The sequence below is a fragment of the Alnus glutinosa genome, chromosome 1, assembly GCF_958979055.1.
Source record: "Alnus glutinosa chromosome 1, dhAlnGlut1.1, whole genome shotgun sequence".
In the NCBI taxonomy this organism is placed as follows: domain Eukaryota; kingdom Viridiplantae; phylum Streptophyta; class Magnoliopsida; order Fagales; family Betulaceae; genus Alnus; species Alnus glutinosa.
Window position 1 is genome coordinate 18,656,593 of NC_084886.1, and position 23,141 is coordinate 18,679,733.

Here is a 23,141-nt window from a genome sequence, read left to right on the forward strand (position 1 = left end):
AAATTAAAATATTAAAACATTAAAAAATTAAAAATTAAATTAAAGAGATCGGATGCCATTAATCAGCTCTTCTCCGGTTCTAATGTTTTAAAATGGACATAAAACACGTGTTTAAAAGCAACTAAAAATATTAAAAAAAACACTTTTTTTTTAAAAAAAAAACCAAAATAGAGGGTTCGCTCAAACTCTAAGATTATTATTATTATTTTATTTTGGCTATTGGGGGTGGTTTGGCCACCCCAGAATGGCCATGGGTGGCTTAAGCCACCTCCCCTATTTTTTTTTTAAGTGATTTTTTTTTTTTTTTTTAATTAGACATAGGGACATGTGTCAATTTTTTTAAGGTTAGTGATGTGAACTTCCATCAAGTTTGTGAACGGAAGTACCACATCTATCTTTAGCCATAAACGAAGTATCACTTATGATACAAAATGAATTATAGGAAAAACAAGAAGTTGTTAAACCACAAGGAAAAAAATGTATTTAATTCAAAATTGTAAATGGCGTGACAATATGTTCATCACATGACATCATGTAATTGTTAACTAAACCTCGATTAGTCATTGTTAAAAAAAGAAAAAAAAAAAAAAAACCAAAAATTGGTTGAGACTGTCACATCAACATTGTGTGATAAAAATATAGTATATAATAATATGACTGTAAAATAAAATCCTGACCATGAGAAATATAATGCAATAATTAGATAAACAAATTCTCACCATTATCATTATGAGATATATTTGATGTCATTTTCTTACACATTTTTATTTTTTGTAAATTCACCATTGAATCTGTAAAACCCACTTATAATCTCATAGATTCAATGGTAAATTTACACATATAATTATATGTAAATAAATAAATAAAAATAAATATAAAAGAGAATGAAACAAAACATTTCTCTTGACGGTAGTAACCGTTAAGATCTCCCGTAATAGTTTTTGTGTCATTTTTTTTTTTATGGTCCGTGTATTTTGTTGTTATATACACGAAATATATAATCCTAACTTATAATATAGTAAATCAGGTGCATTTCTTGGCTTATTGGCTAACGCAAGGTATCCCCTTGTTCCCCCTTGTTCCACCTTTTTTTATTGTTTTTTTTTTTGGAATTTAAAATATGCCACCACTATTATTATACTTTCCAGTATGTGAAAGAGCGTGGGTAGATGCGCCGAATGCAAAAATCAAGTTTTATTTATTTATTTATTTTTATTGGATATCTTTATTTATTTAATTTGAAAAAGTATTTTAATATGATATAAATATGAAAATTATTTTTATATTTTTAAGAGTGTTTTGTGTTTAGGTTATTTGTTAGAATTTTTATTTTGAATATAAAAAACAAAAATTTTAATAAAAAGAGCCAATTTTTCCTTGTTTGATAAAGTTTTTTTTCGAATAAAAAAATTGCCAAACAATTCAAAGTTTATTAATAGTAAACACGTTCTCATTACTTTTCTACACGGAATGCATCTAGAAATAGTCACGTCACTTGAAATAGTCGAATCTAAAAATGATAAATAAAAAATAATTAAAAAAAAACTAACAAAAAGACAAAAGATTTGGGTTTAAGTGACTAATAAGTCACATCACTCAATAATTATTAATTATAGTAATATATATATATATATATATATATATATATATATATATATATATATATATATATATATATATATTTGGCCCATTTTACTTTAATTTTGAATTATATATTCTCTATAGGCTTATCAATATATCTCATTTTATTGACGCCTCATACACATTAAAAAAAATAAAAAAAAAATAATAATTTGAAGCGCAAAACGAACGGTTTCGATTTCACCTATTCCTCACGTTTGGAGCAATTACTACGGAGCCAGAAATTAATGACGGAATATGAAACTAACGGCATACCTCAGACTTCATAGGGATACAAAAATGTCTCGAGTGTCGTTTTCAATTAAACTGTTCAGATTGCATAGTTATGGCTACAAGTAGGTGGTGTTCGAGCTAAGTCGGGCCGGCTCAAATCGAATATTGAATGTTTTTAAGTTCAACTTATTTAATTTTATTTCGAACATGAGTTGAACTCGATCTTATCACAAGTTTCTTAATTAATTTATTTATTTCTTATAAAAAGTAAAAATCATGATTGTTTATATTTTCGTAAATCCATACTAATAATTAATTAATTAAGCATTGTTAAAATTTTATCGTTAAATAAATTAACTTAAATATTAAATAATATAGTCTTGAGTTTATATTTATGTATATAAATTTATTATATATATACGCAAATTACGCGCGTGCATACATACACATATAACAACACATACTCACATACATACTCATGTACACACAAATCTATAAAAGTAAACTCATGACAATAATTTAAGTTCTATCATATTAGGAAGATAATTCATTTTTACTTAAGATGTTCTTATTACAAAATTAGAATAATACAATTTTTTTTTTTCTCTCTTTTTTTCTCCTTGTAAAATGAAGTTATACGAGTTTATACAAACTTATCCGAGTCGAGCCGAGTTTATACGAATATGTCTTGTTTAATATTCGAACTTATTATTGTGTTCACGATCGACTTTTTATTATTCAAACCGAGACCGCATCGAGTTTAACCAAATTGAATCGAATCAAGCCGAGTTTACGAGCGGCTGGGCTCATCTTACACCCCTAGCTATAAGCGAGCACAGCTATTTGTGAAGATGTACGTTTGGGCACGGTTTGGATTAGCTCGGCTCGAAATTGGTTCGTTTATTAGATGAATAGAACTTGAACAAAAAATACAGGCTAATATAAATTTAGGCTCGGCTCAACTCGTATAAGCTCGTATAACTTCATTTATATTATTTTTAACTTTGTAATGCGAACATATTAAGCACTTAAAAAAAATTAAAAAAGAAATGTTCTTCGTAATATAATAGATATAAGTTGAATTAGATATAAGTGTCTTTGTGTGTATATCAATGAGCTTGTGTATGTATATATATGTGTGTGTCGGTGTGTGTATATGATGTATATTTACTATAAAATAAACATCTAAAATTGAGATTAGATTATTTAAGATTTTAGTTAATATCTCTAATTACTAAAACAATAAATCTTAACGATAATTAAATAATTAATAATTAGTATTAATTTTAAAAAAAATTAAACAATCAAGACATTTACTTTATATATGGAATGACTATATTCATTAAGTAGATCATAAACAAACTCGAGTTCGTTTAAAAAATAAATGAATAGAGCTTAAACATATTATCTAGTTCCGTAATAAACTTGAGCTAGTGCATATGGCATACCTGCCAAGAATACCCAATTTTGGTAGTCAAGTTGAGGAAATAGTCAAGTTTTAGCCTCTGCAACATTATTTACAAAATTATTTCTAAGATTTTGGCTAATAGATTTAAACTTCTCTTACATCATTTCATTTCCCCTCTCCAATTTGCTTTTGTCCCTTCTAGAAATATCCAAGATAACTCCATTCTTGCTCATGAACTTCTCCACACTTTGAAGAAAAAAAAGGGACGAGGGGGTCTTATGGCTATCAAAATAGATATGGAAAAAGCTTTTGACCGTATGGAATGGAACTTTCTCTTTGCCATCTTGGCTAAGTTGGGTTTCCATCCAACATGGATTAATTGGATCCGCATCTGCATCACTTCCCCTTCATTTTCCATTCTCATTAATGGTAGTCCCTATGGTCTTTTCACTCCGGCCCGTGGTCTTCGGCAAGGTGATCCCTTATCTCCTTTCCTATTTATTTTAGGAACGGAAGTGTTCTCTAGGCTGCTTCAAAGACAATTCTCTATTGGTCTTCTTAAAGGTATTAAAATGGCTCGGTCTTGTTCCCCCATTACTCATCTTTTGTTTGCAGATGATCTTCTTATATTTGGCAAAGCTACATCGTTTGAAGCGTCTACTATAAAAGATTGCCTTGATTCCTATTGTAAATGGTCTGGCCAAGCTGTAAATACTACTAAATCTTCGATACTGTTCAGTAAAAATACCACGGATTCGTCCATCAACAGTATCAAAGGCATTCTTCCTTTTAAAGCTACTTCAGCAACAGCTAAATATCTGGGACTTCCTCTGTTCATTGGGAAATCAAAAAAGGAAGCTTTTCAAGATATCTTGATAAGGGTGCTCGGTAAAATTGAAGGCTGGCGAGCCAAAACTTTATCTCAAGCCGGTAGGACTGTTCCCATCAAAGCTACTGCTTCTTCCATCTCTTCATACACAATGAGTACCTTCCTTCTTCCCAAATCTTTCTGTACAGCTTTGGATAAATCTTTCAAATATTTTTGGTGGGGATTTCCTAAAGGGAAATCTCGTAATCTCTCGCTTAAATCTTGGCGCTCTATTTGCATTCCTCGTCATCTTGGAGGCTTGGGTATTCGCAATATATATGATGTCAATCTAGCTCTGGTTACAAAACTTGGTTGGAAGCTTTTATCCAATCTTGATTGTCTTTGGGTTAATCAGCTTCGGGAGAAATATATTTATTATGGAACTTTCTTATCTTCGCCAGTGGTGTCTAATGCTTCTTGGTTATGGAAAGGTATTCTTCATTGCAAGTCACTCCTCACCTCTGGAGCATGTCTACAGGTTTCTATCAATTCTCACTTCCCTATATGGACCACTCCTTGGATTCCTACCTTACCCAATTTTAGACCTAGCCCGAAATTTTCAGGTAATAGGGAGCAACCTTCTTTGTTTATTTCCGATCTTTTCATACTAGGATCATCTGTATGGAATGTTTCTAAAATCCTGTCCCTGTTTGATGATCTTTCGGCACAAGAAATTCTCAAAATTCATATATCTTCTTCTTCTGCATCTAATTATATCTGGACTCCTGCTACTTCAGGGAAATTTTCAATTAGCTCAGCATATCTTTCTATCCTCACTATTAATCATCCTGAGTTAATTGTCATTTCTTCCCAACCCTTTTGGAAACATCTTTGGAAATTAAAACTAAATGACAGGCTGAAACTTTTCTTGTGGAAAGTTGCCTGGAATATCCTTCCCACAACCTCCAGAATTAATTCCATATTACCTTTCCCTAATAGATTACCAGTTTGTTCACTTTGTAAAATTGGTGATGATTCTCTATATCACTTATTTTTCAACTGTATTATTGCCCGCTTTGTGTGGCGAAATTCCTTTTGGCCTCTAGATTCTTCAGCCTTCAACTTTAGCACTATGGCACATTGGGTTCAACAGATTATTTCTCCAGGGACTTCTCTGCATATTCCTTCAACAGATCATCATAAATTTCAGATCTTTGCAGCAGTGGCTTGTGATCTCCTGTGGTTTTACAGAAATAAATCTTATCATGAAGGACTCAGCATTGATGTTCGCCTTATCTCTCAGCATATTAATAAGGTTACTATGGAGCACTTCAATGCTTGGCATCCTTCTCTTCCCATTGTTATGGAGAAATGGCAGCCTCCTCCACATTCCTGGGTGAAAATTAATTTTGATACAGCTATCAGAGGCTCCTTCTCAGTTCAAGCTGCGGTCTGTCGCAATTCACAAGGAAAAATTATTCATATGGCTTCTTTGCTCTCCCCTCCTTGTCAACCAAATTATGGAGAAGCCCTTGCTGCCAAGTTAGCTGTCTCGATGGCTTCATCTCATCATCTCATCATCTCAATCTTTTCATTTTGGAAGGTGATTCACAAGCTGTCATTTCTGCTTTACATAATCCGTCTATCACTCAAGATTGGAGGATTTCTTCTCTCATCATGAACACAGTTGGCTCCATCTCAGCCTCTTCTTATTGGAAAGCTCACAAAATATAAAGAAGTGCAAACTTCTGTGCCCACCATGTGGCAAGTTGGGCCGCAACCAGATCTTTTTCTGGTAGCATTCCCAGTTCTCCCTTTCCTTTTTCTTCATTTCCTATTGTAAGTGGTAAAGACCCCCCCTCCATCCTTAGTGATGGTAGGAGTCTTTCCACCTAGTTTTTTTTGCTTCCCTGTATGTTTGTTTCAAAGAATCTATATATATAAAAAAAAGAAAAAAAGAAAAAGAAAAAAAAGAGACTAAATTGTATGAAGAGTGAAGACCTGGCACTGGTTCTATGTAAAAAAAAAAAAAAAAAAAAAAAAAAAAAAAAAAAAAAAAATCAAAATCAGGGATCAAAATAAGAAAGAAAAAGATTTCAAATTATTATTTTTCTATCAAAATTTAAAAATCTTTTTTAAAAATTGTTTTAAGAGGTAGGAGTTGGCCAGGGGGCATGGCCCACCAACCCCGTTAGTTCAGTGACACCGTCTCTGGCTGTAACGTCACCATGGATCCATTATCAAACATGACCATTTGTAGTCCTAAATAATTTGGTTTTCAAGCCTTGGGCATGATCTCTCTCTCTCTCTCTCTCTCTCTTTTTTATTTTTTTTCAATGACCTTATCTTTAGAATTAGTCAAGCTTTTAATGACTAATTAATAAACATGTTTCTGTCTTATGGAAAAAGAAAAATTAATTAGAAATGTGACTATTAGTGAAAGTATAAGGCCAAATCATGGCATGAGACAATTATATATTCTGATTTGCTTAGTATAATAAGGTAGCCTATATATATATTTGAGGGTGATATATACTTGATAACATCAAGTATACATGCAAAACAAGCACACACATATATGTTGTTTTTACATGTATTGTTAGTAATTTGAAAAGAAAATGTGAGAGAGGCCAACCTTATGGATCGCCCACGTGCCAAGTAAGTGGCCGGGCATGTAATACCTTGAAAATAATAAAACAAAATAAATAAAATTGAATTATTCGTCAAAACACGCTTTATAAAAACCAACACTTATGATTTGAATTAACATTGAAAGGAAATTCAATGAGTGCCATAAACCAATTTTTCCTAAAATCTAATAATTTACTCTTTCATACCCTAGCCGAACATTCTATATCCCCATTGGAACATTCTATAATATTATGGTATACACATATTTATGTGTATACCATAATATAATCTTACATGTATACACTTATGTGTATATAATCTTACGTTAGACACCAAAGTTGTCCCAAAAATAAAATATGGTATATAATAATATTACTGTAAAATAAAATCCTGACTATGAGAAATATAATGCAATAATTAGATAAACAAATTATCACCATTATGAGATATATTTGATGTCATTTGTTTGCACATTTTTTTTTTTTTTTTTTTTTGTAAATTCAACATTGAATTTATGAAATCATGTGTAGTTTTACAGATTCAATGATAAATTTTACACACATATTGATTGTATATGAACAAATATATATATATAAAAAAACGAATCCAAACATTTATCTAACAGCTTTCTCACATTTTATTCCCGTTATTAGATCATCCCTTGATGGTGGTAACTGTTAAATATATATACCTCGTAGAGACCTTAATTACTCCCCCGTTTCCTCTCCGAGAAAAAACCCAGAGAGACTCCCCTTCCAGTATCGTTTTGCCGGGGAGGGAGGCCTCGCCTCCCTCCTCCCGGCTGTTTTTTGTTCCTCTCAGTCTTTAGGACTGGAGAGTTTTGTTCCCTCCGGTTGTACCGGTGGTGGTTGTCTTGCCCCTAGCCTTTTCGGCTATGGTGGTTTTGTTTGTTGTTGTATTTTCTTGTTTTTCTTTCAGTTTCTGGCAGGATGTCTCTTCTTAAGGAGTCTAAGGTGGAGTGAGGCCGGTTTTGGTGTCGTCGGCGGCATGCTCTAGCGGACTTTCTTGGTTTTTTTTCTCTGATTTTTGGAGCTAGATCTACGCATATCCGTCGACTTCTGGTGGACACGCGCTACCCAGCCGAGGTCCATGCCGTATTCCGCCCTAGGTGCTGGAAGCTGCGGTCGTGCTGGTCACTGGAGCTCGGCGCGTGTAGGCCACGCTCCGCACTTTCTGGCCGTGCTTGGCGGCGTCTGGGGTCTCCGGTGTCAGTTCTTCAGCCGGGTGTGTCCGGATGCACACGCGCCGTCACTTCGGCGAATCTGCCTTCCCTCTCCACTGACGGCAACTTTTTTAAGGTTTTCTACCTTTGTATTGTATTTTCTCTTGTTTCTATGTACAGTTTGCCTTTGTGTGGCTTAAGTTTTACTAGAATTTTTTTAGTTAAGGGGCTTTATGTAATTCTAGTGAAATTTGAGTTTCTGCTAAGTAGCTGTTTTTAAGCCAGATCCTTCTGGCTTAGAGTGTGAGGAGGTCTGTCTCTCATTTCTCATCATGTATGCCTTTTGGCTGTTAGATCTATGAGTAGCACATGCTATTTTGTTAAATATATATATATATATACCTCGTAATGGTTTTTGTGGCCATATATATATATATATATATATATATATATATATATATTTTTTTTGACGATCCGTATATTTTGTTGTTTCTGTTGTTATACTGTTTTGCTATCTCATCTATATTTGAATTTAAAATATGCCACCACTATTATTATACTTTCCGGCCAGTATGTGAAAGAGCGTGTGTAGATTCGCCGAATGCAAAATTCAAGGCTTTTTTTTTTTAAAAAATTTGAAAATGTATTTTAATGTGATATAAACATGAAAATTATTTTTATATTTTTAAGAGTATTTTGTGTTTAAGTTATTTGTTAATATTTTTATTTTGAGAATAAAAAACAAAATTTTTTAATAAAAAGAGCCAATTTCTCCTTGTTTGATACAGTTTTTTGGAATAAAAAAATTGTCGAACAATTCAAACACAAAACAAGTTAATGAATAGTAAACACGTTCTCATTATTATTATTTTTTTACAAAAACACGTTCTCATTACTTTTGTACGCGGAATGCATCTAGAAATAGTCACATCACTTCAACTAGTCAAATCTAGAAAATGATAAAACAAGAAAAAAAAAAAACTAACAAAAAAGCAAAAGATTTAGGTTTAAGCGATCACATCACTCGCTAATTATTAATTATTATGGTGGCAAAACTAATTTTAAGAATTATTAAAAAAGTAGAAAATTAGATAATAGTAAATAACACAATCACACGAGTATTAAAATTTAAGCAATTCAATTTAATAAGCCTACATTTACCGGCAGAGAGACGACTCAAATAATATTAATTAATAAAAGGTAGAGTACAAAGAGTAGTACATAAAAAACTACTCAAACCAAAAAGCTTCAATACACTCTGGCTATTTATTATTTTACTGATTTTGACGGGGGCGAATCACAAAGCGACACGTCACTAAATTAAAAACTGTACCAACACACCCAAATTTCACTCAAAAAAAAAAAAAAAAAAAAAAAAAAATTTACTAAAAGAAAAACTCTATTTTTCTCTAAGTGCCTTGTGACACCCAAATCACGAGAAAACGGGTAGTGATTCGGGGGAGGCACTTGACCGGCTTTCTCCCATACTTTTGAATAAACAAATCTATTTTATTCTAAAACTGATTTTTTTTTTTTCTTCAATAAAATGAATTTGTTTATTCAAAAGTGGAGGAAGAAAGCCGGTCAAGTGCCTTCCAACTCTACCCCGAGAAAACACAAGTGAGAACTTGCTGCTCCTGTTTTGTTTCTCCTTCACGAAGTTACTGCACTCTTCTACGTTTTTTTTTTTGTTTTTCGCACACCACGCGAAGCTGGTGCCTTGCCTTTACTAAATGACCGAATATGTCTTCTATGATATAATTTTTTGTCAATTTTTTACATAATTAAAAATATAATTATTTTATGTGACAGAAAATCATAGATTAGCCCTTTGAAAAAAAAAGAAATTACAATTATTTTATAATTTTTTTCCACATAAAATAATTATATATTTAATTGTGTGTAGTTTGTAGAGAATCACCTCTCCGAAGTATAATATCAAAACTTAACGAAGAAGTAAATAGGCAAAACTTCACCGAGAAGTAAACAAGGAAATTGACTAAGAAAACAACAATAGGCCCACCGTGACATTAATTCAAGTCATACACAATAATTATAGTCATATATATTTGGCCCAGTTTATTTAAATTTTGAATTATATATTCTCTATAGGCTTATCAAGCATGCTAAATTTTATGTCAATCTCATTTTATTGACTCCACGTACACCTTAAAATAAAAAATAATAATAAAATTTGAAGCGCAAAACGAATAGTTTCGATTTCACGTATTCCTCACGTTTGGAGCAAATACTACAGAATGTCTCCGTGTCGTTTTCAAACTGGTCACATTGCATAGTTATGGCACGGCTTGGATTAACTCCGCTCAAATACAATTTGAACAAAAAATACATGCTAGTATAATTAATGATAATTAAATAATTAATATTAATTTTAATAAAACACTAAATAATCACAATATTTAGTTTATATATAAAATGACTATATTAATTAATTAGGTCGAAAACAAGCTCGAGTTAGTTTAAAAAATAAATGAATAGAGCTTAAATATATTATCTAATTCAATAATAAGCTCGAAGTCGGCTTGAGTACAACCTTAGCATAGTGCATACCTCCCCAAAATACTCAGTAGACTAAATTGTGAGACTCTAAAAAAAGAAAAAAAGAAGAAGACTAATCCGTCTTGAATCAAAAATCATACCTCTCTGATGGGTGAAAGACCTCTCTCTGATGGCAAGATATGCAGAATCTTGCAACGGGCGCAAGGAGTGATGGAAGCTTGAAAAGCACCCTGACATGCTGCTTCGCACTGGAGTAAAAGAAACCGTCTCTTGGGTGTTTGTTTCTTCTCTTGTTCTGTAGGAGTGAAGAATAAGGGAAATGTGTTTTGGGGAAGACAGATGGTGGGAGACAAAATTGGGTGTGAGACCGGTATTCCGAATATACGGTCTGAATGGGAAAATGGGACTCAATCTACGGCTATGGAAAACTAAGATAATCCAACGGTTTGTAAATTTATGAAAAAACAACATATCGTGAGACCGATTTCACAGAATCATTGCGTTGTGTAAATAGAAGACACGTGGCATGATATTACTGGTGTGGGGAACAGTATTATCACATGACCGTTCAGCTTTTCGCCCACAGTATTATCACAAAGTGAATTTTGGAAGACACGCGTCGATCATGCAATACACAGGTGATATAATCCAGTGCAAGCAAGATGACGATAAGCTCGGTCAAAGATTTTATTTTTTCCTGTTTGAAACCGTTGGATCATAAAACTCTTTTCATCTTGTGATTGTGTTTCGATGCTCACACTAAACTTCATACGCACACCTCACAGTAGCATAGCCTAAATTCGAAATACGCGTCCTTTTTGTTACCGTGAAAATAGGGAGTAATAGGGTGTGGGCACTCAGACGATGTTTGAATCAAATCGACGGCACAAATGAGAAATCATAAATAATATACGCATCCAAAGGCTGTTAGTTAATCAAACCAAAAATACCAGGTATATGTTTTACATCCAGCAAAGGCACTCAGCCTGTATGCCTCGGTCTCGTAAAAAGCTGAAGAGATGCGTTGGTTTATCGGCATGTATTGGGTGTGAGCACTCAGACGATGTGCATACCATATCGACGGTTCAGATGATAGTTTTAACTTTAAGAGTAATACTACACATCATCCCCTTGTCCTCCTTTTGTCCCCCCAAAATTGATGTGGCTCTTAAAATTACCATTAAATTTTTGATATACCACTCTTAGATTTTGATCTAATGGTGATTTTAAGAGCTACATCAATTTTAGGATGACAAAAGGAGGACAAGGGGATGATGTGTAGCATTACTCTAATTTCAATACACGAATCTAAGGGCTAAAATCACGCAAACTCTAAAACACAGTGTAAATTTTTACACCCGCTGAATTTTGAGGCTTCAAGCGTCTAACGATAGAGTAATACTACATATCATCTCTTTATCCTCCTTTTGTCCTCTCAAAATTGATGTGGCTCTTAAAATCACCATTGGATCAAAATTCAATAATGATCTATCATAAATTCAATGGTGATTTAAAGAACCACATCAATTTTGGGGGGACAAAAGGAGGACAAAGGGATGATATGTAGCATTACTCCTAACGATATTAATTGAATAAGACAAATACTTGTTTTACCATGACAAACGAGAGTATTTGGGTGTGGGCACGCGAGAATAGTGCAAATTAAATCGACGGCCCAGATGAGATCTCATGTACATTGTAATTCATCCAAATATTAAACGCTCATATTTACAAGACGGTTGCTATGAATTAGACGGAGGAACAATTTTGGTTATGTATGCTGGTTCCCAAAAAAAGAAAAAAAATTTAGGATAGGCGACTGAAAACATGGGTCCCACTGTAAATTTATATTCAACGCTAGTTTTGGGGGGGGGGGGGGGTAATAATGGCGTTGGAATTTGTGTGGATGAGTAGTATTGAAATTCAATTCGGTATTTAACTCGGGTTGAATATGGTTTGAATTCTGGTTTTCGGGTTTTGTAAAAAACCAAAACAGAATTTTGAGTCAATTCTGTTGCCAAACCCACCAAAACGGATCCTCTCCATTTCAAAAACGGATCCTTTCCATTTCGATCCATTTGCCTCTTGCTCTAGTGTCACCATGGATCCGTTATCAAACATGACCATTTGCAGTCCTAAATAATTTCTAAACATGATCTCTCTCTCTCTCTCTCTCTCTCTTTTTCAATGACCTTATCTTTAGAATTAGTCGAGCTTTTAATGACTAATAAACTGTTTCTGTCTTACGGAAAAAAAGAAAAATTAATTAGAAATGTGACTATTAGTGAAAGCATAAGGTGCATAAAGCCAAATCATGGCATGAGACAATTATATATTCTGATTTGATTAATTAGTATAAGAAGGTAGCTTATATATATTTGAGGGTGGTGATAACATCAAGTATACATACAACACAAGACATATGACATGCCATATATAATACAATCCATATTGCGTAAATGTAAAAGTTATGGATCTCGAGTAATATTTTCACATATTGCTAGTAATTTGGAAAGAAAATGTGAAAGAGGCCAGCCTATGGATCGCCCATGTGCCTAAGTAGTGGCCGGGCATGTAATACCTTGAAAATAATAAAATAAAATAAAATATAATTATTCGTCAAAACACGCTTTATAAAAACCAACACTTATGATTTAAATTAACATTGAAAGGAAATTCAATGAGCGCCATAAACTAATTTTTCCCAAAACCAAATAATTTACACTTTCATACCCTAGCCGAACATTCTATATCCCCACTGGAACGTTCGATGGTTGCCGTAGCTGAACGTTCGACATCCCATTGGAACATTTGAGTTGTCATTTCCCCCTAACATTCTACATCCCACTAGAACCTTCGAGTTGTCGTTTCCCTGAATGTTCGAAATATGCCAAGAACGTTTGATCATGTCTGAAAAGTACTTTAACCACTTTAGTCAATCTTATTTATTCCCCACGCCTATATATTGTACACTACAACCCTCATTCCTCATGCTTCATTCTTGCACTTCAACAAACCCTAGACCTAGTGTGTGAGAGAGAGAGAGAGAGAGAGAGAGAGAGAGAGAGAGAGAGAGGTTCTAGAGAGAGAAAATGTGGCATTTTGTGTAGCTCCATTCTCTATAAGGTAACTCTTGAACCTCAAATTTGTTTTTCACAATGATACCACACTAACCTTGTCATTATTAAGCATTTTGTGAAGTTCTAACAGTTGAGTTTATCATTAATCACGTAGAGTAATTAGATTTCTCCAAATGTTTTTCATGTTTTTTCATGTTGCTATGATTTGTTATGTTTTTATATGATTATTATAAGCTTTGATAAAGTTAGACTGTGGACTGAGTAGAAATTTTGAGTCATTTTTACATTTTGGCCTTCATCGAATGTTCCATTGTATTTGAGAGAATGTTCAACCCTTGTTGGTTGAATACTTGACCTTGAAGCTGAACGTTCGACAATGACCAGAAAGAATAATTAGGGTTTTAATGATAGATTATAGTATCTAGTGCATTATTAGGGTTTTACGTGCTTGAGTTAGAATTCTCGATGTATTGTGGATAATATTAGGCTATGTTTTGTAGTTAACCGGAGTTTGAGATGTCCGAAATTGTGGATGAACAATTGAGGTAAGTAAATGCTTACGGAATTGATTTTACTTTAATGTGCGATATGTTAGAGGACTGAGCATGCTTTACTTTTCAAAATAATATGTCATGAGCCTATTGATTTATAGCATGTTTAGACAGCTTCAAATGGATAAATGATGATATATGATTTTCTTAAAGTAAATGAATAATATTTGCATCGTATGGCATAGTACACTGGTACATGCGGTATAACGGCCATGAGCTTACTATTATACAGGCTTGATCCTATTGTCACAGAAATTTACTTTTATGTTTGGCTTTAGATCCAATGGTTGTTTGTAACTGGCTCATCCATGTTTAATTGGTTGTCAATAGGACGGCTTTGTTAGTTGAGTGGGTCACTCAAAGTCAGGCTCGGTTGGGTTGCCAGTAGAAAACGGTATGCGGCAATATTCGAGGCACCGGTATTGTATTATGGGTCCTTCGGGACTGAAGCAACCCTAACAAGAAGGGGTTAAGTGTTTGGATAGACCATACGGAATAAATTAAGCTATGATTAAATGATGATATATATATATACACCAAGATATTACCAAGATTATGTCACTACTCTTCAATATAATTATTTAATTTTTGGAGCGTTATTCTTTTGAGGCATAGGCTCTATAGGAGTTCTATCTCATTTGTAATTCGAGCAACAAAATTACTGAAAACTTTTATCCAAATGCAAATAGATTGTTGACTAATTCCGTTTGATTCGTGCATGACATGAGGGTACGTACTGGTCCCCTGAGAAGAGTTTACTTGACTATGGGGAGCTATGAAGCATAAAGAAGGGGGAAAAATTAGTATAGACAAACCTGTGCACATTATGAATAACAAAATTCTACTTAGGATTTGCTCATCCCATAAGAACTTTGAGAAGGGTTTCAATGGACAGTAGTACTTCTGTTTAGTTTCCATGGCGTTTGAGAAACAAAAAGTTCTAGTATTGCCTAAAACTAATTAAAGAAAAGAATAAATATGAATATGTCTTTATCATGTAATCTCTTATATAAAGCTATCAAGGTAATCAATAAAATATATGGAAAGATTATTATTATTATTTTGCTATTGTAGTTGTTTTGGAAGTTGGTGTTTGGATTTTTCGAATTATCCTAAATTTATCTGTTATGTGCTTGAGAAATTAAGACTGTAACAGAAAGATTGGCAGGGGTTGAAGATGACCATATCCTTCTTATCTAAAACATGAAAGTGGATTCAGTTTTAGTTGTCAAGTTATTTAAAATACACAACATTCACACATAAATGTAATAAATAGGTACGAAGAATAACATTAATCTCTTCCAAAATATTCAGTTTTAGTTGTCAAGTCGAGCAGATGGTTAAGACAAAATTGCATGAAGACAGAAGACCTAGCCTTAATATGCTATATACTACACCCCATCTCACCAATATTTTATTATGCTAACGTCATACTGCCAATTTATTTTTAAATCAGCTTTTATATATTAAAAGAAAGATATATATATATATATATATATATATATATATATATATATATATATATATTTTTAATAGTGATTATTTTTTTTTTTTTTTATAAAAAAAACCGTTTTTATTTTTTATTATTTTTACAATGCCCACGTTAAAATAGTGATCGGCGAGATGCTTTAATTTTGTGCATAACCACTAGTCTCATTCATGAGATCAAGGAAGGGGCTTTATGATTTTGCAATATATAGTTTGATAATCATTATACTTGCTTCTTCACTTTGACTTAATTCCACTCGAACATGTATGAGATTATTGTTGGGGAAATCAATTTAATCACATTAAAAGGGAAGTGTAAATGAAACTACTCTTAACAGTTAGTGTGAGCATGAATGGATCCATTTTATATTCAGATTTTATCTTCTTGTCTTCTTTTTTTTTTTTTTTTTTTTTTTTTTTTTTTTTAAATTTTAAAAGGGGAAGGAAATTTGAACTAGTGACTTTCGCTTCATGAGTCGTAGGTCCCAGCCGATTGAGCTACCCTTTGAGGACTTTTCTTGTCTTTTATCAATGTACATGGTTCACTTCACGATATGACACCATATATATCATTAAGAATTTGATTTAGGTACCGGAAAAAAAATTGCATTAGGTGTGTTTTAGTTTTATTCAATAGTCCAGATTTAATTTTATCAAGGTGCTCATGGGGCTTGTAGCACCAATCAGCTTTTGAGTGAAATTAGACAAGTTTTTGCAGGTCCAACTTAAAAAAAAAAAAAGAATGGACAAATTTCTTTTAAATTAGGCCGGAAGAAATTTCCTCAAACTCAGTCTAATAAATTGCCATGCGTCGCTATACCACGTGCTACTCATGTGATCGTTTAATACTTTTAAGGGAAAAATCCACATACCCCCCGCAAACTACTATCTAATTTGGTCAACGTCTCCCCAAAACTACCAAAAAATTGTAAATATTCCCAAAGCCAACAAAAAAGAGAGTGGTAGTCCATGTTACGTTGTTATGTCAGTTATAATCAAATTTAACTATTTAATAATTAATGTCGCAAGTGATATATGTGAATAAATACATAATTTAATGGAAAATAAAATTGAATAGCTCCATAAAAGAAAATAAAAGGATAGAGAAATACAAAGAATTACGTGGTTTGATTTATGACCTATTTCCACATGTTAAGCCCTAAGGGCAAAATTTTGCTCTTATTCACTTGATAATATTATAATACAAAAAGCTCATATTTATAGGAGAATTAGAATAAAAAAGTATGATAATCAAATCCTACCTTCAAATCTGTTTACAATCAATCCTATAAGCTAGGTAATTATCCTATAAGAAATAGTTATCTATTAAGGAGCCATATCTTATGTTCTAACAATATGGACTTACAAATTGACGTATATAATAGTCTTCGTGGTACTATCACGTAAGCTACAATCAAATTTAAATTTAATGGTGGTACATGATTAGTATCACGTGAATTGGTACATCAATTCGTAAGAAATAATAAAAATTGTAATAACCTTTAACAATATTCTTACAAGCACGTAAAGAATCAAATTTAATTATTTAATAGTTTCAAAGTGTTGGGCATGATGTGCTTCTCTCTCTCTCTCTCTCTCTCTCTCTTTCTTTCTTCTTCTTCTTCTTCTTCTCTTTTTTTTTTTTTTTTTTTTTTTTTTTTTTTTAAAAAAAATAAAAAATAAATAATGACTTATCTTTTGAATTAGTCAAATGTGACTATTAAAATATTTGTCTTATCTAGAAGAAACATTAATTAAATTGATTATATTCATTACGAATGTGATTTTTTTTTTTTTTTTTTGGTGGGTAAGAGATATGACTATTAGATAGTGAAAGCATAAGGCCACCTCCATGCATGTAAGATATTTTGACAGCAAAGCATCAAATCATGGCATGTGACAAATGACATATTCTAATTTGATTAATATAATAAGGTACCCCATATTTGTTTAAGGGGGATATGGATAACCATTAATTATGTATATATGCAACGGAAGAACACACATATGATAGGCCATACAGAATATGACATTTGATAATGCGTAAATGCAAATATAAATTAGGGATAGTTATACCATTAGTTTTTGGGGTTGGCCTAAATTACAAATCACTTCCTGTGGTAGAAAAATTTCATGGAGGGTCCTTGTGGTAAACTATAGTTTCAAATTACTCCCTCAACACATTTTTCGTCCACCAAGTTGCTACCCTTAGTCACCTCTAGGGGTGGCGTGTGGCCAGTAGTCCATTGGCTGGGGGTGGTTGCCCAACTAACACCACCCCTTCAGTATTTTCAATTTTTTTTTTTAAAAAAGCAATTTTTAAGTTTTTATTTATTTATATTTTTAATATATTTATATATATTTTTTTATTGTCATGGACATGTGTCGATTTCCTATGGGTATGACGTGGCGGACTAACGGATTCTGCTAACTTGGTGGACGGAAAACGTATTTTGGGGAGTGATTTGCAATTATAGTTTACCACAAGGACCCTCTAAGAAATTTTTGTATCATATGGAGTGATTTATAATTTAGGCCAACCCTTAGAGACAATGGTGCAATTATCCCTATAAATTAATTCTTCTTTTCTGACAGATAGATGCAGTTTAAGTTGTGTATGACAAGAGGGTACTGGTCCTTTTTCATAAAGGAAAAGAAACAAACTAATGATTTGTTGGAAAATATAAATTGAAATGGAAAAAAATAGGAAGACAGAATGGGAATGGTAATGGACTTCAAGCTTCAATCACAATGATCATATCTTTAGAACGTATTTCATCCATTTTCTAAAGAGTAACGATAATTAGACAAAATTGTTCACGGGATTTAATGAAATTGATTCATGATCAACGTTACTTTAGAATAGCACCATTTGAAAGTAACAAAACACCCTTAATTGAGAATAAAAATGCACAAAATTAATGTATGTGGAAAATAGCTCTTTGGTTTTCTATGTTATGGGAGATGATTCTGGCCTTCTAGATCAAACTATAGATCACCTGAAAATAAAGAAGTAAACTGAATAAGCTGAAAGGCTCAGTAAGTAAATCTCCAACCAGAAAACAGTTGAGTTAAATTCATTTCCTATAAAATATCTCTCTTAAAACACTTAATTTCTCGAAAGCCTTTCAAAACATCTTTATCTCATGTCGCTAATTAAATGAGATACAATTTTCAATAAAGCTAAGTGAAAGCATATTCTTTTCTTTGAAACATATAATTATACTATATGTTTATAACTAATTTCTCATAATAGGGCCATGTACATTGTTACGCCCCGTGTACAAGGTTTGTGCGGTCCTTGCGACTATGGCCGCAGATATGCCTGTTAGTTAATTAATCCAAGTGCACTTAGCATGACTGTTAATGGAATAACACTTTCTAGCAGAGCCTCCTTCAGTGGTTGCACTTCCATCCCAGCGTTGGAACCGAGCCGTGTTTTTTTTGTATTCTCTTGGGCCAAAATAATCTCCTCCACACACGAGCCCTTGTCTCATAAGACTCTTCTCATTCTTTGTAATTCTCTTGGTACATCTTAGGGCAACATGTATGAGGGTTTTATATTTATACACTTATCTTATTCATCACTTCCTGAAAGTAGAGACTTTCCCAATTCGGGAACTTTACCAAAATAATACTTTATCATATTTAGAAAGCATTTCATAATGAAGACTTTTCTCAAAACAAATCTCTGATTTCAAGGATATAACTTTCCATAAACAACTTTTCATTTCAATAACTTTTTAGCAATCCTTTATGCCAGCAAGGTGAATTTGCAATACATAAATAAAGCAATTATTCACAAATACGCTAAAAATAATGGATGAAATAATATGATATGAAACAACCTTAGAAGGGTAGAAGATCTACTTACTTCTCTGAACGTAGCTAAGGCAAATCCTTGGTAGCTAGCTAGCAATCACCTGAGTACATGTTTAAACAAATTACTACTATCGCTCCCACAACTAGGAAAGCATACTAATACCACTACAAGTTAGGCATGCTAGTCAACTGAGAATGAACCCATGAGATATTTTTAAGAGAAAAATATATATTAGCCCCCCAAACTACCACCTTTCTCTGGATGGCCCCCCAAACTACCAATGCTTAGATTCTGGCCTCCCAAACTACCACTTTCTGATTTTTTGGCCCCATCCGTCCATTTATGCCGTTAATTTTAAACAGAATTCCGAAAATACTCCTCCTACACTTTGAAATTCTCACGGTTAAGGGAGGGGTATTTTTGAGTTTTTGGCCAATTTCTGTTAGAATTAACGGTATAAATAGACGGATGAGACCAAAAAATCAAAAAGTGGTAGTTTGGGAGGTCGGGGTGCAAGTGTTAGTAGTTCGGGGTGCCATCCGGAGAAAGGGTGGTAGGTTGGGGGGCTAATATATATTTTTTCCTATTTTTAAATTCTTTCGGCATGCATTAACTTATCAATATCAGCCGTTTTACGATTTGTTTACACGTGTTAACATATAATAACATAAAGTATTAATACATGTCAGCAACTGAAATTTTGTGAGGCTTAGGTATTTTAGAACTATACATATATGTAATGCACCTAATAATTTATTAAAAGCTCTAGGACATTAAACGGCTAGTGATAGGGAAAGGAAACAAATATCATGAAGGGTGCTTGTTGACTATTATGGATAGACAAGAAAAGAACAAAACAAAAATTTAAATCCATATGAAATGCTACAGATTACATGAATAAAGAAAAGATTAACAAGAAGATGAAAAGAAATACAAGAAGAAACTTGAAGAAGAAATGAGAAAAGAAAAAGTACATAAATAAAGAAAGAAAACGTGTCTAAAGCAGCTTTTGCATCTTCTGGTTTACGTATATATGCAGTAGCTTGAGGGCTTGCTTGAGTGTGAGAAGGATGAGGTGATGTTTAAAGAAGAAGAAAAATTTAAACAAGGGGAAGAGACCTGTTTGTTGAAAGGACAGAACAAAAAAGAAGAATATAAACAACAAGAAAAAAAAAATAATCAGGCGTTTGGGAGACCATGCTATTTGAAAAGAACCAAAAGAAAAGAAGAAAAAATAGTGAAGGCTAGTCCTCCTATATTTACAGCTAGAAGAGGAAAAATAACGACTTGCTGTCAGAAGGAAGAAACAAACAAAAAAAAAAAAAAAAGAAAGAGGAAAAGAAAAAGGGCAGCCATGCTATAGCATTTATCATGTCTATCAATACAACATTTATCCTCTAATTATTTATCATATTTTTAAAATAAATAAGTACCAATATGATAAATTTTATTTCAACCATTTAATTTGAAAACAATAATTAATATTTGAGAAAATTCGTACGGTGGAATAACCTAAGAATCTTAAAGGATGTTGATGTGCATTGCTTTTAAAAGAGAGGTATAAAGTAGTTAGAAACTGTTTACCAGATCAAAAGCTGCAACTCAAGGATTCTGTGTATAAATTACATCTGAATGCATGTTGACATGTTCTTTAAAACAATCCAATAAACAACTCACATGGGCTTTTGAAGCATATACCAATCCAGAGCATTCGGTTCTGAGACAATCTTCAAACATACGTAAGTGTTCTTTATATTCACCATGAACCAAACAATCATCAAAACCTTGACTAATATAAAGTCCATAATTAAAGTCGGACATTGGCGATGATTTTTTTTTTTTTTTCTTTCTTATATTCACAATCTTTAACTACCATTGTAAGGGAGAAGTGCGGCGTTGCTTTCTTATTTGGTCTTTTTGCTTCATCAATTGTAGAGGAATAAGGAAGCGGGATGGGAGGTGAAGACAGATAGAATGAGGTAGGGGCAAGGTCATTAGCGTGCACATGAAGAAGAATAAAGATAAGCAATCCCATCATCATCAGCGTAAGTTTTTTAACACATTTCATAACCATCATTTTTTTTTCACTTTCTAGAAACTTTCTTATTTTGAAATTTAATTCAAAATAATAATTAAGGCTTAAACACTTGTATTTATATGCAAGTGAAGTGGATCTTGGTTAGAGCAAAAGAATTAATAGTTCTAAATTGCCTTGTACTTAAAATAATTTTATAAAACAAATGTTGTTTAATAATTATGTTGTTTAGAACTATGACCTCTTTAGAGTAAAGTGACGTTTGGTTAGGGAAAAAATTTCAATATACTACTTATTTTAACATGTGACTTTTAGCAAAACTAAAGTATACTTGTAAGCATGCAATTATTTTCAATAAAAAGGTGAGGAGGGATGGTAAGATAATTATAATATATTATATCAATGCACCCATTCAAAATGTTTTGAAATATTAGCTCGAAAAACATGGTAAACACATCATATAAGAATAGAAGAAATTTGAATTATCTAGAAAGACATTTTACATTAAAGATACACTATTGGGTTTTTATTGGCCTATTCGGTGCTCAAAACAAGTGCCTTCATAATGTTGGGAAGTATGCTCTAAACTCTAATTGTTTTGCTTGATATTTTAATTGTAATAGAATAAATTTGTTTATTTACTGAGTTATTTAATGAGCATTGGACATATAACTGTTTACATGTATGCTATTGATTGCTCATGATTTTATCATATACATGCAAGGTCTTATAAGTTACACTAGACATGACTTAGGAGTTAGTAATAAGATTATCACATAGAAGATCAAAGTCATAATTTATGTAACTTATAAATCATTGTTCATAAATAGTAATGGAACTAGACATTCCATTTGATAAGACTATAACACATCAACTATGATGATCTATCATAATCATGTGAAGTGAAGACTTCAGGATGATGTGTTAGTGCGGATACAATGCATTGAACGAGCCATGTGACTCATCATTCTTTTATTAACACTATCTAAAAAAATGATGTATGCTCACTACTTATAACATTGATTCTTAATCTTGAGAAGATAGAAAAGTTAAATGTGAAGTGGATGTCACTTTGATGCATTTAGAAGTGAGATATTTACTGCGGTTAAAATTTTTGATTCATTGAGTGATCACGTGTAGCATTATGGGAACATCATTTTCAAGAAGGAATCGATAACCTTTGATTAAATCAAAGAGATACGGAATATCCCTTTTGAGATAAATTTAATGGGGGATTAATTATTCTTAATCTTAGGTTTGAGTGTTTTGGTAAGAGTTGCTAAAACAATTTATGTATAAAGTGAAACGAGATTTCATGGGTGGAAAGAATAATCAAATGATCAAATTGTGTACTCAAGGATAAGAGGTAATGAATTAAAGTGACAAACTTAATTGACTTTAATTCGATTACGGAATATAATTCAATAGAGGGGTTAAATGAAATATATACATAAGAAATGTCAAGGGAATTAATTGATTAAATCAACAATATAAACTAGAGTAAAATTACAATTGTTAATAGTAACTTATGACAAATCATGAGACGACATTTGTCATACGCCTATTGGAGGTAATTATATTGTTTCTTTTAGGTTCATCTTTAAGCTCATATAATTTGACCATAATTTTTTTTTTTTTTTTTTTATTTATTTATAAAACATGGATTAGGAATTAAACCTAATGGGGCTAATCTTACGAGATGTGAGCTAGAATTTTCATCCAAGCCCAAGCCATGCATTTAAGATACAAGGCTAGGGATT

The 23,141-nt window shown here is 32.5% G+C and overlaps 1 long non-coding RNA gene across 1 annotated transcript; it reads right to left on the reverse strand.

The window, feature by feature from the left end:
• Positions 1–18,412: 18,412 nt before the first annotated feature.
• LOC133871720 (uncharacterized) lies at positions 18,413–21,434 on the reverse strand. Its single transcript, XR_009900863.1, has 3 exons — positions 21,024–21,434; positions 19,398–19,446; positions 18,413–18,522 (listed from the first exon to the last, which is right to left on the reverse strand). It is a non-coding gene; the product is annotated as an uncharacterized LOC133871720 (long non-coding RNA).
• Positions 21,435–23,141: the final 1,707 nt, after the last annotated feature.